This window comes from Macaca thibetana, chromosome 13, assembly GCF_024542745.1.
Source record: "Macaca thibetana thibetana isolate TM-01 chromosome 13, ASM2454274v1, whole genome shotgun sequence".
In the NCBI taxonomy this organism is placed as follows: Eukaryota; Metazoa; Chordata; class Mammalia; order Primates; family Cercopithecidae; genus Macaca; species Macaca thibetana.
The window spans coordinates 22,405,607-22,416,878 of record NC_065590.1 but is presented as its reverse complement, the minus strand read 5'-3'; the positions used below and the strand labels follow the sequence as shown (position 1 = coordinate 22,416,878).

At 43.4% G+C, this 11,272-nt stretch overlaps 1 long non-coding RNA gene across 1 annotated transcript; it reads left to right on the top strand.

Moving 5' to 3' along the window:
- Positions 1 to 6,050: 6,050 nt before the first annotated feature.
- Positions 6,051 to 10,970, top strand: LOC126934167 (uncharacterized). The gene is made up of 3 exons (XR_007718851.1): positions 6,051 to 6,275; positions 6,812 to 6,901; positions 10,154 to 10,970. It is a non-coding gene; the product is annotated as an uncharacterized LOC126934167 (long non-coding RNA).
- The last annotated feature ends 302 nt before the right edge of the window (positions 10,971 to 11,272 follow it).

The window sequence follows — 11,272 nt, the reverse complement described above, 5'->3', positions numbered from 1 at the left end:
GAAACCCAGAGGAAAAGGTCATGTAAAGATAGAGGCAGAGATCAGATGGCAGCCCTAAGCCAAGAAGCACCAAGGATTTCCTGCAGCCACTAGAGGCTGAAAACCAGCAAGAAGGGATTCTCCCTAGAGCCTTACCAAATAGCATGGCCCTGCCCTGTGAATGGGAGACTGTGAGAGAACATGTTTCCGTTGTTTTAAGCCACCAGGTTTGTGGTCCTTTGATATGGGAGTCTAGGAACCTCACAAACATAGTGAGAACACTGAGGCTCATAGATGCTACCCGACCAACCAAGTACACAGGATATGTGAGAAAACTCAGGGTCATAGCTTGGGTTCCCTGATGAGGATTAGGGCATAGGTAATTTACTGGGAGAAGTGCAGCAATGAAGTAAGGGAACAGAATAAAGTGGGCATTATGAAGCCAGCAACCACAACAGAGAACTGAATCATAATTCCACAGGCAGGTTCTAGAAACAGTACAGATAATTCACCTCATAATTATCACCCCAAGGGGCAAAGGAGCAACGGGCATTTATGCCTCAACTCCCATGAGTCATGGGTGAGGACTGCCCAGCCTTTCTGGCCTGGCATAAGTGAAGGCCCAGTGGCTTTCTGCTGCTTTGGGGCAAGCTCTCAGACACAGAGAGAGTGGCTACTAGGAATCAAGTCAGGAGCACCCACGCATGGGAAGGCCTAAAGGATCCAGGCGGGGTCTGGGCCTCTTTTATTCCATCTGGGTCATGATAAGGAGAAGCTGTGTACCCCGACAGCTTTGCCCTAAATGATAGACATAGGCAGAAATGTTGACTACAATACCTCATGAAGCTGTTAATTTACACTCCTCCAAAGCACTGTGTTACTCACCACTTACCACCTGCTTATTTCCTGACTGTGCTGCAAATTCAGCAATCAGTGATTTCAACAAGTTAACACGTATTCTAATTCTTCATGCTGGACAAAGGAAGGAGTAAATTAATACCCAGTGACAAACAATGCCACATAAAACAGATGGATACAAGTAGACCACAGGATATTAGTCCTCATCTGAAATTTTATTCACAAAGTTACAAAATCCCAAAGCTACATCTGTTCACATGAAGCCTTCTAATTCCTAGGGACATAAGAAATTCCATAGTGGGCATACCTAATCCAGGAGCCGCTCTCTAAAAGTATAGCCTGGTGTGGATTCTGGGAAGTCAAAGTTGCCGTCCATGTCTAAGTCAAATGATTAGGAATAAGAATACTTACCTTCCCTAAAATCCAGTTGCTATGAATGCTATATATAAATACTTGCTTAAATCTTCTTTAAACCTGTTTATCATTTTAATAACCCTCTTTATGATAAACAAGTTTCATAGATGTAATCTTAACTTCACCTGACCAAGTCTTACCTCCCTTACAATATAAGGCAGAAACTCTTAGTTCTGGTATAAATAGCTAATATGAAGAACAGTATCTTTAAAGCATTTAATAAGCACTTATAATGTATCAGATACTCTGTTAAACCATTTTCATATTGTATTTAATCCCTACATAAACTATACAAGGTGAGGAAATTGAGGATTAGAAAGGTGAAGCTGCTTGCAATCACTCAGCTAATGAAAGGCATATGCTTTTCCTGAGGGACTGCAGTAACAGACAGTCCTAAACAAAGTATAAAGAAATGAATAACACACACTCCGTGCCCTCAGGATCACTTATAGCCATGATAACAGAAGACAGACAGCTACCTACAACATAAGGCAGAATGCACTCCGCCTGCTTCTGTCGTAGTTTGCTTATTCCCCACCAGCATGGGGTAGAGAGTGTTTGTAAGAGACCCACAAAGCTTTAAAATCCCAGACACCCAGATTACACAGCGGACAAATTAAATCAAAATCTTGGGGAATGGGACAGAGTTAGTCCCAGCATCAGTAATTGTTAACGCTCCCCAGGTGGCTTCAGTGAGCATCTAGGATTGAGAATTACTGTGCTAGGATTGGTAACATACAATTCAGAAGTGACTTCCGTAAAGCATAATATGGGGTTGATTTCAAACTCTATCTGGACATTTTATTTAACATATATCATAGCCAGAGCTTGTGTGCTTGGTCTCATGGGCTGAAATTATGCCTTTCCAGGAGATGACTGTGCAGCCAAGGGTGAGAACCACTATTCTAGTGTTGCAGGAAAGTGTTCTGGGATTTCTTGGAGGAAAGGAAGGAGGGTGAGACCTGAGCAGGCCAGGCTCAGAGTCACATATCCCAGCTTGAACCTGAGCATCTCTGCTTTTGTCTTGTTTCTATTGTGGGCCTCTGCCTCAGGTTTCCAGAAAAGAACGGGCTCTGTTGCTGCAGAAATAAGTGTGAAAACCACCGTCTTAAGGTTCTTAGATGTCAAGAGTCCACAGGGTTCTTGTGTCAAGAAAACTATTTCTCAGCATCATCTTCAAGGTTACCTACTGGCACTTTGGTTAGTGGAGTTCTTGTGTGCAGTTGCTGAAAAGCAAAGAATTGCTGGAATTAGAAAAATACCATAACTTAATGAAAGTGTCAACAAATACCATAAACTTAGAGTTTGTGGGAGCCTTCACCTATTCATTCACTGCATATTTATTGTCTACTATGTTTTAGATGCTGAGGGTACACCTTGAAGTTGAGAGACAAGGTCTGGCTTTTAGGAAGCGTCTATTCTATTAAAATACAATTTAGTCAGGCACAGTGGCTCACACCTGTAATCCCAACAATTTGGGAGGCCGAGGTGGGAGGATCACTTGAGTTCAGGAGTTCAAGACCAGCCTGAGCAATATAGTGAGACCCCATCTTTAAAAATAATAATAAAAATAAAATTTGTAGCATGCCATTGATTTGCATTGGGTTCCTAGCCCAACAGATCAAACCAATATATGGTAATTCATACTAAATGAAACAAATTAGGAGTATACTCATGTAACAAACAGCTGAACTTCAGTCAATGGTAGGTGGTCAGTTGATTCAAGTAAGACAAAATGCTGAGCTATAATAAGTTGTTCTTTTTACACAACTTCCCCTTTCTGTCCATAAATACTGCTGTCTGATCACGTGGCACACAGAAGCTCTTTGACACTGTTCTGGTTCTGGGGGCTGCCAGATTCATTTCACTAATCATTTTTGTTGTTGTTTTTTGGGGATTTTTGCTTATACAAACTCGGATAAACTTAAACTTGAGATTTTTCCTTTTTAACAATTCTAATGGGGAAGACAAGCAAGGGACAAATGTACAAGTGAGATAAGATGCATAATACACATCTTTCATTCTCAGGCCTGTCTGCATGCAGCCCTGCAGAGGAGGGGCTCTGCCAGATGGTGCTCCTGCTGTGTCCCCCCAGCTTCAGAAGAGTCACTTTCCTTTCTAGTAAGGCTGGGGGGGTCCTCCACAGCTCAGTCCTTGGGGATCAGCTGGCATTTGCTACCACTGCTGCTGCTGTGGCCCCATCCTCAGAAGCTTATCTGAGATCTGATGGAGACCGAGAACCAGCTTGCCTTTTAGGGGCACCCAAAGGTCTTAGTTTCTCTACATCAGAAGGGTCCTTTGCTAATGAGGAGTTCGCTCTTAGGAGATCTTTACCTCCCCAAGGCTACTTGGCTTCCATACATTTTTGAAGTATCCGAAAGCCCATCCTGTGAGAGACGATCACTTAAACAGATCTTGTTGCTTCACGTCTGCAACCTTAGATATCCAAGCCATTGAAGGTCTTCTGGGATTCACCCGAGAAAGAGGATTCCCGAACGTGTCATTTCTGCATGTGTCTGAATTAACAGTCACAAACGATTAGAGCTCACTGGGTATACTATTATATCCCACAGTCTGATTTTAAAGCTACAGATAGGTGTTAATGTAGAGAGATGCATAATCTATAATCTGACGAATGAATATGTAAGAAAAAATTTGTAATAAGCTCATTAGTGTTAGCATATACATGAGAATGTCAAAGGTAGTTCAAACTCCATTTAAACAATCTGCTCTCCTAAACATTGCCTTGTTCTTAATATCCTTTTGTAACCTCAGAAAAAAAAAAAATACCTCCTATATCCTGTGGATATAATCACAAACATCAAAATAAATAAGCTGAAAATTAATGAGTTTTCTTTTTCTTTAAATGACTATACAAAAGCTTCAAACAGTCTTCCCTTGTCAAATCATCAGGAATTTCAGGCACATAACTTTCATTCTGATGGGTTCATCTCCCAGAATAAAAGACTTGTTTATAAAACAGCATCGTTTTCTTCTCTTACTGAAAAATGCGCACACACTTCAAAGTTAAAAACAAAAATTTCTTAAAGCACAAAGAAACAACTTAAAATCACTCCAAAATTCTTAGCGAAAATACAGAGATTAATTATTTGGAATCTTTCCTTCCAGTCTTAAATGTTATATATTATTTCTAGAGGAATAACCATTTTTGCTAAGAACCTGAACTAGCACACATCAGTACAGAGTTGCATAATTAGTGGCTTGGACAAAGATAGCAGTCATTTTTAGCTACCAAATTGGCAAGATCAGAAATGAATGGCACCATAAAGATCTCATGTCTTTCATTAATGCTTAAAGCTGACACTTTATTTATAAGGAGATTCTAAATTCCAGGCCAGTCTCACCGGGCTGTCCTTGATAGAGGTAGCCTGTTTGTCATGTTAACGAAGAGAAAAGTTCCAGTTCCCACAAAGACTTTCCTCCCCCACCTACAGCTAAAGAGGGAGAAAAATGCCAGCAGGTAAGGGGCAGAATTGGAGTGAACCACTTCCTTACCTTTGGGGCCAGCTGGCCTGATGTCAAGGTCAAGGGTGGAGCAGTTCCAGCTCCATCAGAGGTGACTGCACCATGACAGGCAATGCTCCTAGGCAAATCCACAGCTCAGCATTTGACAGGCTGGAATACTATCTATCCCAGTGCTTGTCAAACTGGAGCAGCATCAGAATCCTGGCAGAGGGCTTTTAAAAACACAGACTGGGGCCAGGCAGGGCGGTTCACATCTGTAATTCCAGCACTTTCGCAGGCCAATGTGGATCACTTCAAGCCAGGAGTTGGGAACCAACCTGGGCAACATAGCAAGACCCTGTCTCTACTAAAATATAGATTTAAAATTAAAACACACACACACAGATTGCTGAGCCCCACCCCAGGGTTTCTGATTCAGTAGGTTTGGGAATTTGCATTTATTATTATTTTTATTTTTTTATTTTTATTTTATTTTTTTAAAGATGGAGTCTCACTCTATCACCCAGGCTGGAGTGCAGTGGCACAATCTCAGCTCACTACAACCTCTGCCTTCTGGGTTCAAGCAATTCTCCTGCTTCAGCCTCCCATGTAGCTGATACTATAGGCATATGCCACCATGTTCAGCTAATTTTTGTGTTTTTAGTAGAGACAGGGTTTCGCCATATTGGCCAGGCCGGTCTCAAATTCCTGACCTCAAGTCATCTGCCCACCTCGGCCTCCTGAAATGCCGTAATTACAAGTGTGAGCCACTGCGCCTGGCCAAGAATGTGCATTATAACAAGTCACCAGGTGATGCCAATCCCAGGGGGTTCCAGGACCACACTTTGAGAACCACTAGTCTATCCTGATGCTTGCACTGTTTAACATAGAGGTTCAAAACTCAGGCTTTACAGTCTGTCAGATGTGGGTTTTGTCCCTAATTCCATTGATTAATAGCTTTGTGAACTTGGGCCAGTAACTCAATCAATCTGAGTCTCTATTTTCTCACAAGCAGAATAGGAATAATTGCAGGGTTGTTCTAAGAAATGGATCGTGTAATGTGTAAGCGCTAAGAGCATTGCCTGCTTCATAACAAACATTTAATACATGATTATTAGTCTTTCTATTCAAGTCCTACCTCAACACCCTCCTGGAATCTTTCTGTACCTGTTCCTATTGATCTCCTAGTCCTCTAAAATGTTGGTTCACTTGCTTTCCAACCTGCCCTGTGGTAAGGAAATCCATTTCCCTACCCCCATAGAGCCTCCCAACTCCACTAGCAAGTGGGTAATCCTCTGCTGCCACCTTGTGGCCTTCGTTCGCCTCACACGTTGCAGTCTAACCTTGCCAAAGTGGCGTTTCTGGGACTACAATCCAGTAGCTGAGCATTAAGAAAAGGAGCCAGACGTGGTGCCTGCTCAGGCTGCTCAGTCGATGTGAGGACTATGATGAAGGCTTCCCAACAGGACAGTCCGAAGGACACCCAAATCCGGAGGGCTACAGAGTGACAGAAAGGAGCTGGGATCAGCACCAGGAGAGTGACCTGGCTGTGATCGCAGGTGAGTCTGGAGGCCCAGCTGAGCTCACTCAGGGCCTGGCCAGTGCCCTTCTATGCAGGACCCCAGGACACCTGCCTGTAGACATTTCTGAGGACTCCAGGGATCTCGAGCATATCCCTTCAGATGCCTCTTGCTACTGAGGTGGCCAAAGTCATGTGTGTCAAGGACAAGGCTATTAGAGGGTCCCCAATAGTCCCATGTTGGGACCATAGTCCCATTTCCTAATGAAGACTGCTCATTGTAGCTGGTTTGGAAGAGAAACCCAGCACTTCGGTGAGGAAAGAAGCAGGACAGAGATATGTGAACAGTGAAACGAAGACTCAAGTTGCTCTTGTCTTTTATTCCCGTCACTCCTTTTCCCTGGTACAAGTGTCTTAATGAGGGGGGTTGACAGCTCGATGGTGGGGGTGGGTACAAATCCAAACTATATATTTTTTTCAGGGATAGTAGGAAACACCTCTTTCCAGGAGCACCTCACTCCTGAGGTTCACGATAGCATTAACTCTCTCCCCTCCTCGCGTTCTCATCCCTTACAGCGATGAACAATCAACCAGAAGGCAGAGTGGAGAGTGAGGATGACACCCGGGATGGCAACCACAGACCAGGAAGGCTGAGCCGGGAAACAGGTGCATTTCTTGGCTTCTCTTTTTAGAACATGGGTTATTTGGGGCCTTTTCAGCCTCATTTTTGGGCGCCCAGGCACCAATTCTGAGAAACAGGAAAAGTTGCACTCAGCATCTCCTCGCTAGACTATGCAATCCCGCAGTCAGAACCCTGAAAGGAATAAAAAGCAAAGCATGCTGGTCCTTCTCCAGGGGCTGGCATTTGTTCTCCTTCTGCAGAGACTCATTTCAGATTTGCCTCAATGTAATATGCATAAGAGGTTAAGTCACTAGGGGCACCCCTTACACTCTCTAGAAGAAAGCTAAGACAAGGAAGGGGTTAAACAAAGGAGTGGGGCAAAACAGACACAGGTGGAGGAATGTAAGTTTTGCAGGTGAATCTGGGGGTGGGGGGTTATCTACCAACAATTATCTACCCCTTAACCAGACATAAGCCTTGAAAATTGACTTAAGGCATTTAATCGTGCTGTCTCACTTATTATAAAGCATGCAACAGTTTGACCAAGGTCTTTTTTACATTCATTAATTCACATGGGTTTTAAATCTTGCAACAATCCTCTTGCATTGGTAGAGCAAACATCACTTATTCACTGATAAGAAAAATGGAAGCTCCAAGATACTAAATGGCTTGTCCAAAATCACAGAGCATTAGTCTGTGACTAAGAGGCAAATACATTGCCTCCTAGGGCAAAGTATTTTTATCCAAAACTATAAACTTGTACAGCACTAGCTACTTAACCGGCATGAAGCACTTCAAGCAAGGCCTTGAAGGAATAAGGGGTTAGGGAGTGTGTGAACATGGTGCATATAAGTTTGGGTGAGAGAAGCAAAGTTGCAGAATGAGGACTGATGTGCAGGAAAGTGGCTTGGTTTGGTAGCAGTGAGCAGTCAGAGAGGAATATGAGTCCTGGGTGCTGGGACAGAAGGTGAGTGGAAGCTTTGTAAATTATCAACCAACACAAGACAAACTCCTCATTTACCTTATACTCTTACTTTTCCTCCTTATGTAGATCCTAGTTGCCCAGTTGCAACATGGGAAAAGTCTCTTCTCAAAGCCAAAACTATCCAAGGTGGGGGAAAAGATCCTAAAACACTTTTGACCATTTTTGTGTGGTTCTAACTTGTCTAAGCGCAAAGAAACTTTCCTTTGTTAACTCAGAGGCTTCAAAGCCAGCTTTGTTTTCATGCCTAGTATTGATTTGGATCCTCCGAAGGGTCTCTTGACATCTCTCCACACCTTGCTTGATGAAGCCAGCAAGTCCAATAGGCCTCTCACTCACTGACAGACAGAGATGTTCAGAGCCCCTGTCTGGCATAACAAAACCTCTCTAGGCCAGAGTGAGGAGCTGAATGGCAAATCTTCACACAGGAAGGGACCACAGGACTTTTGTATTCTCTGCTCCTAACAGACATAAACTCTTGAGAGGCAGCCCTTCACCGTGCGATCCCTGAAAGAGGCTAGGCTAGACCAGCCATCAACCGTCCTAGTTCCCAGCCTAACCCTGCCCCCCACAAGCTAGGTTACTCTGCCACGTCCCTTCTGGCCTCAGTTTCCACATCTGTCCAACAAAGCCTGGATGGAAGATTTCTAAAGCCCTCCCCAGCTGTCTTTTCTCTTTGGTGCTATGACAGGTTAAATTCCTCACTTCTTTCATACCTGCCTTTGACACAGTGTTTAGGTCTTCAGCCATTAAACCCTGGCGTGTCTGAAGGAGTAGCAAGGAGAGATCAGCCAGCCAGAGGGTTTCAACAAAAATACCTCACATGCTTGACAAATATTTATCAACCAAAATGATATCAACTTATTCTACATACAAAGTCTGATGTTTTCACAATTTGGTACTCAAAAGTGGTTTTCAGTGTTTCATACATATACATGGCAACCAGAACTAAGAAGAAATGTGTACTCTTTATTTTTATTTATTTATTTATTTATTTTTTGGAGACAAAGTCTTCACTCTTGTTGCCCAGGCTGGAGTTCAATGGTGCGATCTCGACTCACTGCAACCTCCGCCTCCTGGGTTCAAGCGATTCTCCTGCCTCAACTTCCTGAGTAGCTGGGATTACAAGTGCCTGCCACGAAGCCCGGCTAATTTTTTTTTTTTTTTTTTTTTTTTTTTTTTTTTTTTTTTTTTTTTTGTAGGGACAGGGTTTCACCATGTTGGCCAGGCTGGTCCCAAACTCCTGACTTTAGGCCATCAGCCCACCTCGGCCTCCCAAAGTGTTGGGATTACAGGCATGAGCCACCATACCCAGCCCAAAATGTGTACTCTTGGGGCACTCGTTTGGCTTTGTGGGCTGGGGATGATGGTGCATTATCTGATAAAGTAGAGGAAAATTTTACTTTATCTGAGAAACATATTTGCAGCCAGTCTCAGACACACTAAGTCACAGAAGAAAGAAGAATCAAAATAAAGAGAGTTCTGTTGTCAGCTGTTTCCCCGCTAGCTTTACCTTAAAAAGCAGCCATCTGTGCCCTGTGTCAGGCAGACATGGCAGGATGTGCTTACTCAACACCTGACCCCCGACTCCTGACGCCTCAAAACACACACTGGGAGTTTAGAGCCCGCCCAGGCTGCCTCTCCCCATCTCAGAGGGAAGGGGGATGCTTGCAGCCGCTCCAAACTGCTTCTCTTGGGCTAAGAAATCTTCACCCAGGGGTGTCAACAGCGTGGGAGTGGAGACAGCAGGCAAAGGGGAGCAGGGAGCTCCTATGACCTTGCAGAGGACAAAACCACAAACCCCTGGCAAGTGACCTGGCTTTTAAGACCAAATGAAGCAAGACATTTATATTTTTAAATTTTTAATTGACAAATAATAATTATGTATCTTTATGGGGTACAATGTGAAGTCACAATATATGTACAATGATTAAATTCAGCGTACAATGTTTAAATTCAGCTACTCAGCACACACATAATCTCACATACTTAGCATTTATGTGTGGTGCAGGCAAGGCATTTGACCTCAGTTTTGTCATCCATAAAATAGGAATAAAAATTGCTATCATCCAGGACAGTCGGGTTTGTCTTCCTTTCCTCACACTCCAAGCAGTGCCTGGCAGAGGGAAATAATTTGATCCATATTTAGTGAGTAAACCTCACATTTTGTCCAGAGCCAGCTCAGAGCCCACAGATAAAATCTCGTTATCTTCCCCTAGAGGCTCTCTCTAAAGCTGAAAGATGAATCCAGGGTACATCAGGTGGGATTTTACCTAGGTCTCTAGCTCCTGTCTCATCCTTTTCTCTTTTGTAGATCTCAGGACTCCCAGCAGAAGCCTGTGTTTTCCAAAACAGAAGACAGATGAAAAGACCCGCAGGCTACAGAGGGCAGATGCTGCCCAGCTGAGAGCATGGCCTCTCGCAGCTGCGGAGCCCACAGTTCTCATTGTTTTGGATGTGGGGTAGAAGATTCCCACGTGGTATAAATGTGCCATCTCACATCAGTCGCAGGATAAATGTGGGCTCTCAAGTGCCAGATTTTATCTAAGGGACAAAAATGAGAGGAAGAGAGGAAGAGGGAGAGAAAGCTCCAGCCTCCCCCGTGCCAAAGCCTCAAGAATCAGCAATTTTTGCCTTTTGCCATTTGATTGACTTTAAGTCACCATTTAGAAGGGAAAACAGAACGTCAACAGAAAAACCTTGAACCATCTTTAACCCTTTATCTGGAGCTAAAAATGAATTTTATTTCACTGTCTCACAGCAGCCTGAAAGGGACTGAAGGAAAGATGGGGTGATTCTTCAGAAAGCCCCACACAACCAGGCAGGGCTCCATTCAATAATAGAACTGCAGGACGAGATATGTTCTTGTTCTCTGGCTGGACCTCACTGGTGATATGGTTGTTAGTAATGAAAAAGCAATAGTCCTGTTAATTTCCTTTAATTCAACTCACCTGTTTTCCTAATAGCTAAAGCCACAGAGAATTCTCTCCTTTGCCTGGAAAGCTTCTATTTCCCCTCCATCCTCCTTTGAAGTCTTCCCTGACTCTGTGATTTCACTGTGCTCCCAAACCAGCAATGGAGCACTGCTCAATAAAAATATGCTGTTAGCCACAAGCAATTTTGAATTTTCTTGTAACGACATTTTAAAAAGTACAAAGAATCAGATGAACCTAATTTTAATACATTGTATTTAACTCAATATATCCAAAATAGTATCAATTTAATATGTAGTCAACATTTCAAAACATTAACGTTTTAGGCCAGGTGTGGTGGCTCGTGCCTGTAATCCCAGTGCTTTGGGAGGCCAAGGCAGAATGATTACTTGAGTCTTTGAGTTACAGACCAGCCTGGGCAACATAGCAAGACCCCATCTCTACCAAAAAATTGAAAAATAAATTAGCTGTGGATAGCGGCATTCGTCTGTGGTCCCAGC